Consider the following 9,830-nt stretch of genomic DNA (forward strand, 5'->3'; position numbering starts at 1 on the left):
TGCTTACATGTATTTAAAAGAAGACCTTAACCTAAAGTATTATTTAATGTTTTAATAAAGGCTAATTAGTTTGTCTGTTTTGCACATCCTCCTACTAATATCTTTTTACATCCGGCACTAAACTGTTTGGTACCACTTTACAGTAAGACTTTAGTTAATTAAAAACAGAACGGTAAAATAATAGTTTCCAGTCTATTCTGAGGCTCTGTAGATAAATAAAGAACTACGACAGATGTGTAATATTTAATGCAGCAGAACCATTTATTACAATGCATTCATGTGATGACTTTCAAAGAGTAAAGCAAGCACTGCTGAATAAAGTATGATTTTATCTTTTACGAAACGTTATTTTTCATATCGAATGCAGTTGGAGGTAAACCAATCACAGAGCTTGAGGACTAATCAGGGGGTTTGTGAAGCAAAGCACATGGTGTAGTCCCAAACGCTAGCTGAGGATTCTGGGTAGTGTAGTGTCTTCTAAAGACATCCCCAGGGTTGAGGGAAAAGGGTAGCAAGTAAGAAGTAGGAAACAGAGGTGGAGAGGCACACGCAGGGAGAGAGGTCCCCACTGGAACCTGAATTTGTTAGAGGTAAGGAGTAGGTCTGTGGCTACGTTCCACACAACCGGGCAAGGCCTTCTCTGCAACCTGTTACCCTCTAATACAGGGGTGGGGAACCTTATTCCTCTCAAGGGCCATTTAAATGTTTTCAAGATCCTCCGAGGGCCGTACAAATTATTGACCTCTGCTTAAAAATACTAAAATCACAGCCCATTCATTTGGCCTTTCTTTCATGCTGTGCAAAGAAAAAGCAACCTCTTAATCCAGATATTTTACCATGACTCGCATATGCATGCACGTGCACGGTTGTGGCATGACCATCACAACAGAAAGATATGGACATAAGATGTGTGCAAATGTATTTAGTTTCCTATGATTTAAGTGGAGGGAACCTAACCTCCTCTAGGGGGGTCCGGGGGGCATGGAGATTTTTTATGTTGAAGTTAAAAGCATCAATCTGGTGCATTTTGAGAGCAATATTAGAAGATCTATGGATACATCTCTCAACATCCATATGAAACGGAACTGTAAGCAGATTTCTTTTTCTTTATGGATATTTTACAAATCACTCCCCTTTTAAATTGTATTCTTGTTTATTAATAACAACTTTTTTTTTACTCTCATTATAGTATTTTAAACTTGTTTACTTTATTCTCTTGTTTTTTTTATAATTATGATCATATAAAGATGTGCCTTTACCTCACTGGTTGGAGAAAAAGCTTCTTATATTCGTTAGCATAGCTAGCTAACCAGATGCTAATAACAACAAAGTTATTGACTGTATGATCAGTATGACAGATCGCCACTGGGCTTTCAACTAAAGACACACCCACGCAAAAACTGCTGCATGTGTACAGCTCCTTATGGGTACTGTAATTTTTGGAAGACCCGGAGTGACGATCTGGTGCTCTCCGTCAGAACCATGGATGTATAATAAGAACTGGATACAGCATGGGAGGCGGGGCCTCATTCATTCCTATGAGAGTTACTCATTGGCGCAGGATGATAAAATGGCCCAACTTTTGAGAGAGCGAAACGTCAATGATTTCCCAGCATGCCTGAGAAGTAACCGCTCATAGCGCATGCGCAACTTTAACCAAAATGCTCGTTCACATCAAGCACGTCAATTTGCGTACACGTAACAGCACCGCACGTTCATGACAGCATGGTAATGATTTGTTATTATGATGGATTTTATATTAACGAGGCGGCAGTTAGCAGCTAGCTAGTAATTATGCTAATGTCCACATCAATCGTTATGTACTTATATTACGCTGTAACAGGATCTAGTAATATCCAAGCAACAGAGCTTCATTTAGCACAGCGGTCGCCAACCAGTCGATCGCGATCGACCGGTGCGGGTAGATCGCGGACCGTTAAAAAAAAAAGTAACAAAAGAAAGAAAAATCAAATTAAAATAATAATGTTTGAAAAATACGTTTTTAGATAGTAAACCTATCATCCACCACCCCGTTAGCAGGTGCCACTTGATTGACGTATATTTGAGACAACTCAATAATATAATACATTAACCGTGCTTTACTTGAACCTCATCATGACACAAGAGAGGACGGCAGGACTGCAATTTCCCGTGTTCAGTGAATGCAACAGAGGCAAGTCACCAGACCAATCAGAGAGTTGAATGGAAATACACGTGTGCTTGTGTCAGTCAAGCTCGGCTCTGTGTGTGTGTGGCAATAGCGCATTTAGTGTGATATAGAGAGAGAGAGGGAGAGAGCGAGAGAGCGAGAGAGAGGGACCGGTGCTAGCGGGGATCGTGATGTTAGCATCTGGTTAGCTAGCTGCACTAATGGACATAAGGAGCTGTTTCCACAACAAGCTGGAGGAGAGTCCTCCCTGAGGGGCTCAGGTGAGCTCAAGGACTCTTGAGTGTTTAGAACGGTTTTGTCACAAATTATTTAAAAGATTACTTCCGCGGCACACCTTCATACGATCATTATAGTTATACAAACAATAAGAGAATACATGAAAAACAGGTATGAAATACTATATGGCAGTAAAACAAGAATACAGTTTAAAAGGGGAGTGATTTGTAAAATATCCATAAAGAAAAACAAAAATCTGTTTACAGGTCTGTTTCATATGGGTGCTGAGAGAGGTATCCATAGATCTCTTCATGTTGCTCTCAAAGTGCACCAGATTGATGCTTTCAACTTCAATATTTAAAAAAAATCTTCCCCGGGGAGCATCCCCCCAGACCCCCCTAGAGGAGGTGAGGACCTAGAGGAGGTGAGGACCCCCCTAGAGGAGGTGAGGTCCGCCCCCCACGCATAAACAAATAGCACTTTACCCCTACCTATATGCCGTGAGCTAATCATGGGGCCTTCATTGTAACAGTCATTCAGATGCAATAGCCTATATAAAAGGCCTTAAATTGGAAGCACTGTCTGTGCCGTCTTTTTCACTAAACTCTGCAATAGGTAGATCTCGCCTTTCACCTAGACCGAGGTCGGTGATCTTGGGCTTAAAAAGGTTGGTGACCACTGATTTAGCATGAAAGAATTATTGCACTGTATATATATATATATATATATATATATATATATATATATATATATATACAGTGGGGCAAAAAAGTATTTAGTGAGCCACCAATTGTGCAAGTTCTCCAACTTAAAAATAAGAGAGAGGCCTGTAATTGTCATCCTAGGTATACCTCAACTATGAGAGACAAAATGAGAAAAAAAAAATCCAGAAAATCACATTGTCTGCATTGACATTGGCCGCAGCAGTTAGCAGCTATGCTAATGTGACCATAAATCGTTATGTATTTATTTTATATTACGCTGATAACAGGATCTAGTGATATCCAAGCAACAGAGCTTAATTTAGCATGATACTTTTGTGGGTTGTACATGAAACCACTTGGTAATATACAATGTATTTTGAGTTATGATCAATTGTGATTTAAATCTTTATCTAAAAAGTAAAGCTGATGATGGATTACTGTGGTGGAGTTAAAATAACAATAGCCTATTTCTCTTTTAAATGTGATGGAGTAAAAGGATAGTAACTGTGATTATTCATGTTAAGTACCCCACAAGTAACTAAAACATATAGTACTTGAAGGAAAGGTGTAAAATGTTTCCATAAATACCAATATCACACACTACAACACTATAACACCCCTTGTTGTTAAATACCAACCATGTGCAATACATTTTTAATTACATTTTCGTAGAGCTTTGACTTTTTCAGCTGAATAAATATTATAACTCTATAGATGGTTTTGTTCAGCATTTCCAGCTTCAGTGTTGAGCTTTATGTTGTGCCCAGCATTCTCCTGTCCTGTGCTCTGAAATCAAAATGTGGATAAGCATAAAACAACACTAAAATAAACACTACAATACAATACTTGTTATTTGTTTTTTGACAACAAAGGTTATATATATATATATCAGGGATGCAAAACTCATCAGGTATGAAAAAGGTGACAAGGATCCAATCCCCCCCGACCCCACGGAATATCGGCTTTAAAATGAGGAATAACAGAGGATTTTAGCAGTCAGAACAACTAAAGCAGCAGTGTCAATAATAACAGAAAAGCCAAAGAGTCATATCTAATAACAATATATAAAAGCATTTATTTTAATTGTGTAGCAGTCAGTTTATAATTTTGACAGGACTGTTGAGCATTTTGAAAATGTATTTTCATGCCTCTAGTCTTTCTATCTGTATAGCCAGTGGTGTAAAGTAACTACGTTCATAAACTCAACAAGTAATATACTTGGGTACAATTTTGAGATAATTGTACTTTATTTAAGTAGTTCAATGTTTTAATACTTTTTTCTTCTACTCCACTGCAGTTCAGAGGTAAAAGGTGTACTTTTCCTCCACTACATGTATTTAATACCTTTAGTTACTTTACAGATGTGGATGAATGATGTGAAATCTAATCAAGTGTTAAATCAGACTTTAGTTCCACCTGGAGTAAATCCACAAGCTACCCTGCAGTATACAAAGTCATTCAGACTAGCTGCACCTTTACCGGCTTTGAGAACACTTTCATGATCAATCATTATAAAACATATCATATATATTATTCTGAAATGGACCAATCTGCACAATGACTACTTTTACTGTCGCTACTTTCACTATATTTTGATGGTCATACTTTTCTACTTTTACTTGAGGAACATTTTGAATGCAGGACTTTTACTGTAACAGAGTATTCCTACACTCTGGTACTTCTACTTTTACTCTAGTACAAGATCTGAGTACTTCTACTTTTACTCAAGTACAAGATCTGAGTACTTCTACTCTTACTCTAGTACAAGATCTGAGTACTTCTACTTTTACTCAAGTACAAGATCTGAGTACTTCTACTTTTACTCTAGAACAAGATCTGAGTACTTCTACTTTTACTCAAGTACAAGATCTGAGTACTTCTTCTTTTATTCTAGAACAAGATCTGAGTACTTCTACTTTTAATCAAGTACAATATCTAAATATATCTAAACTCTGTTTATAGCCTATGAAAAAAAACTGTTAGAAAACGAAGGCAAAAGCTAACGTTAGCAGATAGTTACAATGTATGCTAGTTAGCTAGCTCAACGATTCCTTAAATAATATTGCGACAGAAACATTTTTCTGTTCACATCACGCTCTGCCGCTCCGACAGGGAGCTCTACTCTCAACACCCGAACGGTAAGGTGATATGGTCCATTCTTATTGTGCATCCATGGGTAAAGGTAAAACGCATGTAGTACTGAACACGTCACATGAACGTGCCGGGGTCCCGTGGGTTACATACGCGTTCATAATGCCGAGGGAAATAACTCTCAGAATAACGTTATTAGCACATTTTACAACTTGAGGACCAAATGTTTTTAATAAGGGCTATACAAACGTTCATACTGGGTAGTTTATTTAGTTTAAAAAAAATTATTCAACAATTTACAGACCACTCTTTCCCAATGTAAGTCAATGGGAAAAAGTGTTTCCGGGCCCAGCAACCTAACGGAAGTGTTAGTACTGCCGTTTGGCCACAACAAATATTTTCCTCAGAGTCCGGCGCACTTCCTGGGGGCTTGGTAGAGACCGGTCTCCAGTCAACACCGATGTAGACTCGCTGTTTGAGGGCTTGATAGCCCACTCCCCCTCCACACCGCTCCGCACTCGTTGGTTTGGAACAGCACTTAATGTGGCGGACCCTCCGCGCAGTGTGTAGGGGTAGGGTGTAGGGGGCGGTTTGGGATTGGGCCTGTGTTGGTATTTTCCCCTGAAAGGTTACGTTTAAATTCAGATTAGCTTTAAATCTATAGATTAATTCAGACATTGTAGTAACACGAACACCATTTATATTTGTTTCTTGGAAGTTTTCTTTCCATTAGAGTGAAAGAAAACATGGAAGCAAAATAGACCAAAATAACAAGTACATGAAAAAACGATATTTTTGCCTGTAATGTCCTTAAACAGTAACTCAATCAATCAATCAATCAATCAATGTTTATTTATATAGCCCAATATCACAAATGTTACATTTGTCTCAGTGGACTTCACAGTTTGTACAGAATATCAGTATGACAATACGACACCCTCTGTCCTTAGACCCTCACATCGTACAAGGAAAAACTTCCAGAGAAAACCCACAGTTTAAAGGGGAAAATGGGAGAAACCTCAGGGAGAGCAACAGAGGAGGGATCCCTCTCCCAGGATGGACAGACGTGCAATAGATGCCGTGTGTAAATTGAAAAGATAATACATTTGCAACATAGGTAGTCCAAATGTTTGGACATGCATGTGTGTATAATAACAAGATGAATCCACGAGGATATCCATCCAGGACTTATGATCCAGGACCACAGCCACGACTCAAGATCCAGGACTCGCGATCCATGACACAGGAGCGCAGGATCATCCATGACTCCGGATCCCCGCGTATATAGACACCAAAAAGAAAGAAATTTGGGGAAGCTGGGTTAATCGGAACATGAGAGCAGGGGTGGACTGGGACAAAAATTCAGCCCTGGCATTTTCTGTCCAGACCAGCCCACTACATTATCAGCGGACACTACATAGAAGTCCACTAATCTTGCGGCATCTTCTCTCATGCATACTACAAAGGAGAGTCATATTCCTTGATAGCAGTTTACAAATAAAGCACTTAACTATGAACTCAAGGACTAAAGTTGACAGCTATATCAATCAATCTTTATTCAATATAGTGTCAAATACACAACATCACAAAGGCCTCCTTTCTGTGTGTATGACATTGTAAGAGTGGTAAAGTACTATCTGTGAGTCTTTTATGTTAAGCTTTTTTATTAATATTTATATTTATTAACAGAAGTTATGTCATGACTAGGGGTGGGACGAGACTAACGGGAAGAACCCTTATGCTACCCTTTCAGTTTTTAGTCTGTGACTGTGACAATCTTTTGGTGTAAGCCCAGTATTAGTTAAAACCAGACTCAGACAATAATTTAAAAAAAATATCCTGAAAAATAATCTAAATAGAAACATATTACAGACAGTAGCAGCATTAGAGCTGAAACTCACTCACTCATTATGAAACCATAAATAGAGAATTGGAAAAATAGCTGTGTGAAAAGTCTAAGACATGGGTTACAGGTCTGAATAGATATGCATTCTCATATACGTGTATGTGCACAAGTATGTATTGCTCTATACTTCCTCGTCCGCAGCCAGCCAGCTCCACTCCTCACCAAATTCGTGACCTGCAAGAAACAGCAAACAGAACTTGTACTCAGTATCTGTGTACTGACAAATATATGTAGCCATGTAGCCTTTTTGTGACGTAGTGACACTTAGTGAACAAATGTATCTGCCATGAAGGATGACTTAAGTCTCAAAAGAGCCCTAAGGCCTACCTGCATAACTGTTAATTGAACTTAAAAGATATGCAGATGTTTGAAATTAAAACCATCAATATGAAAATCTTCAGCCAGGAAATAATCATAATCAAACCTTTTGTTTCAATCTGAGACAAAACAAGTTGCATAATAAACTCACAAAGTCAAGACGAAGCTCTCCGATATGATGGATGACTCAAGCATCATAGAAGAACTTCTAGCAGGTCAGGAAAACCTGTTTGACAGGAGATAATGGTAGCAGAGAATATAAAGAGACATTTATGAATTACCAATTGTCATTTTATCACACATATAGTGTGTTTCTTCACATAAACCTTTACACATACACATATGCATTCCTCTCACCACATGAAATAAGTTCAGGAACCCAAAAGTGGCCCAGTAAATGATGGAGGAGACAAAGCAGGTCCTCAAAAGGGGACAGAGGGAGAACAACTCCTTAGGCTCTCATATATAGGGTGGTCAACCTAAAAGAGACATGGAAACATTATTAAGTCTCTCATCACAAATCAAGTATGAATTCATATAACATTATAAGACACATGACATACTCAACAAATCATAGACTTCTCAGTAGCCAAAAAGTGGTGAAGTGGAGGCAGTAAGGGAGCAAATCCTTGAAAATGGACGGAGGGGGAACAACTCCTCAAGCTCTCAGATGTCAAGTGGTCAACCTGAGAGGGAATTGGATACATTATTAAGTCTCTAATCATCAAAAATTAAGTATGATTTCATAAAACATAAAAAATGATAAACTCACCATACTAGAGGAGACTCAACAGCCAAACTTTGGTGCAGTGAAGGTAGAGAGTGGAGGCAGAGAGAGAGCAAGTCCTCGAACATGGACGGAGGGGGAACAACTCCTCAAGCTCTCACATGTCAAGTGGTCAACCTGAGAGGGAATTGGATACATTATTAAGTCTGAAAAATAAATAAAATGTTTTCCTCTGTCCTGCACCTAGAGTTGAAAACTTTTGGGATGTGCGTTTCTTTCGAAACGTTTTTTAAATTATGAAGTATGAATTTATACAACATTAAAAAATACATGATAAACTTAACAAATTCTAACAGTGGTCCCAAATGACAGAACAAGTCCACATATAGACGGGAGGGAGAACGACTCCTCAAATATATCAGAACAACCTGTAATGGAGAATAATTGATAATTTAGTGTACATGATCACACCATTAAGGATCAACACATAAGCACAATATAACTTCTGAAAAGCATCATTAAAATGACAAATAATGAATTACTACATCCATAATGTGTGATGTGTGATAATAACAATAATATTAAATATTTCTCGCCTTATCAGTGGAGCAGCTTTTTAAGCAGCTCACTCTTCTCTGCAAGTCTGTCTATCACAGAGTCAGAGTCCAAGGACATGAGGATGTATTTCTCTGTGGCCATCAACATAAATGCCTCCAATTTATCAGATGAGAGGGTGCTTCTGAGTCTGTTTTTAATAAACTTCAAAATTGAAAATGTGCGCCCACAAGCCACCTGTGTGAGGGATAATGTAAGCAGGTATTTATAAGCAAGGCCTAGGACAGGGTATGCATCTGTTAGCATTAGGGATGCACCGAATATTCGGCCGCCGAAAATTATCGGCCGAAAATGGTTAAAAAGGCCCTTTCGGCTTTCGGCCGAAAGGGTTTTAGCACCGAAAAAATATCACCGAATGTCAGGGAACAGGGTTACGTTGGTAAGCTAACGTGTTATTGTGATGACGTAATCAAAACGCGGCGACAAGCACGGCGAGACCATGCTCGCGGCTGGCTCACAGCCAACATGTCTGGCACTTGGAGATATTTAAAAATATCAGAGAAAGAGGCGCGGATTGCGATTTGTAAAACGTGTTCAGCTGACATTTCTCAAGGGGGTTTAACTGCAAAGACTTTCACCACTTCGGGATTACTCCACCACTTGAAATCAAAACACCCGGACAAATATGCGGAGTAAGATCAAATCACAAGCACTGGCAGCGAGAGACTGTTCAGCCCTGCCTCTCATGTGCTTGATGAGAAGAGGAACAGACTTATGGCTGATAAAGCAGAGAAGCTACTGTTCATTAAAAAGAACCTCCCACTTTTCCTTAATAAGTAGACAAGGCTGGCTTATCATAAGCTTATCTAGTTCTACATGTCTACTCTATACCCACTTTCCTGAACAATTTTCATTGTGAGTTATAATTCACCATCTCAGGTTATCATTAGGGGGAAATGACAGCAGCACAGTGTTCAATATATTGTACTTTCGGTATCTAAATGATACAATGTTGTTTACATTGCTCATGAGGACAGACCACCTTATTTGCAGATTCTTGAAATTGTAATTTAATTTGTAATTGATTGTGGATTTTGTATCCAGTTTTCACTTTATGTATCTTTATACAATGTTTACTACTTT

General features: G+C 38.6%; 1 long non-coding RNA gene across 1 annotated transcript; it reads right to left on the reverse strand.

Annotated features, from left to right (window-relative positions):
* Positions 1-6,015: 6,015 nt before the first annotated feature.
* LOC307028011 lies at positions 6,016-8,389 on the reverse strand. The gene is made up of 5 exons (XR_013804810.1): positions 8,178-8,389; positions 7,969-8,091; positions 7,763-7,884; positions 7,557-7,631; positions 6,016-7,261 (listed from the first exon to the last, which is right to left on the reverse strand). It is a non-coding gene; the product is annotated as an uncharacterized lncRNA (long non-coding RNA).
* Positions 8,390-9,830: the final 1,441 nt, after the last annotated feature.

Source organism: Notothenia rossii (genome assembly GCF_949606895.1).
Source record: "Notothenia rossii genome assembly, chromosome: 2".
NCBI lineage: Eukaryota > Metazoa > Chordata > Actinopteri > Perciformes > Nototheniidae > Notothenia > Notothenia rossii.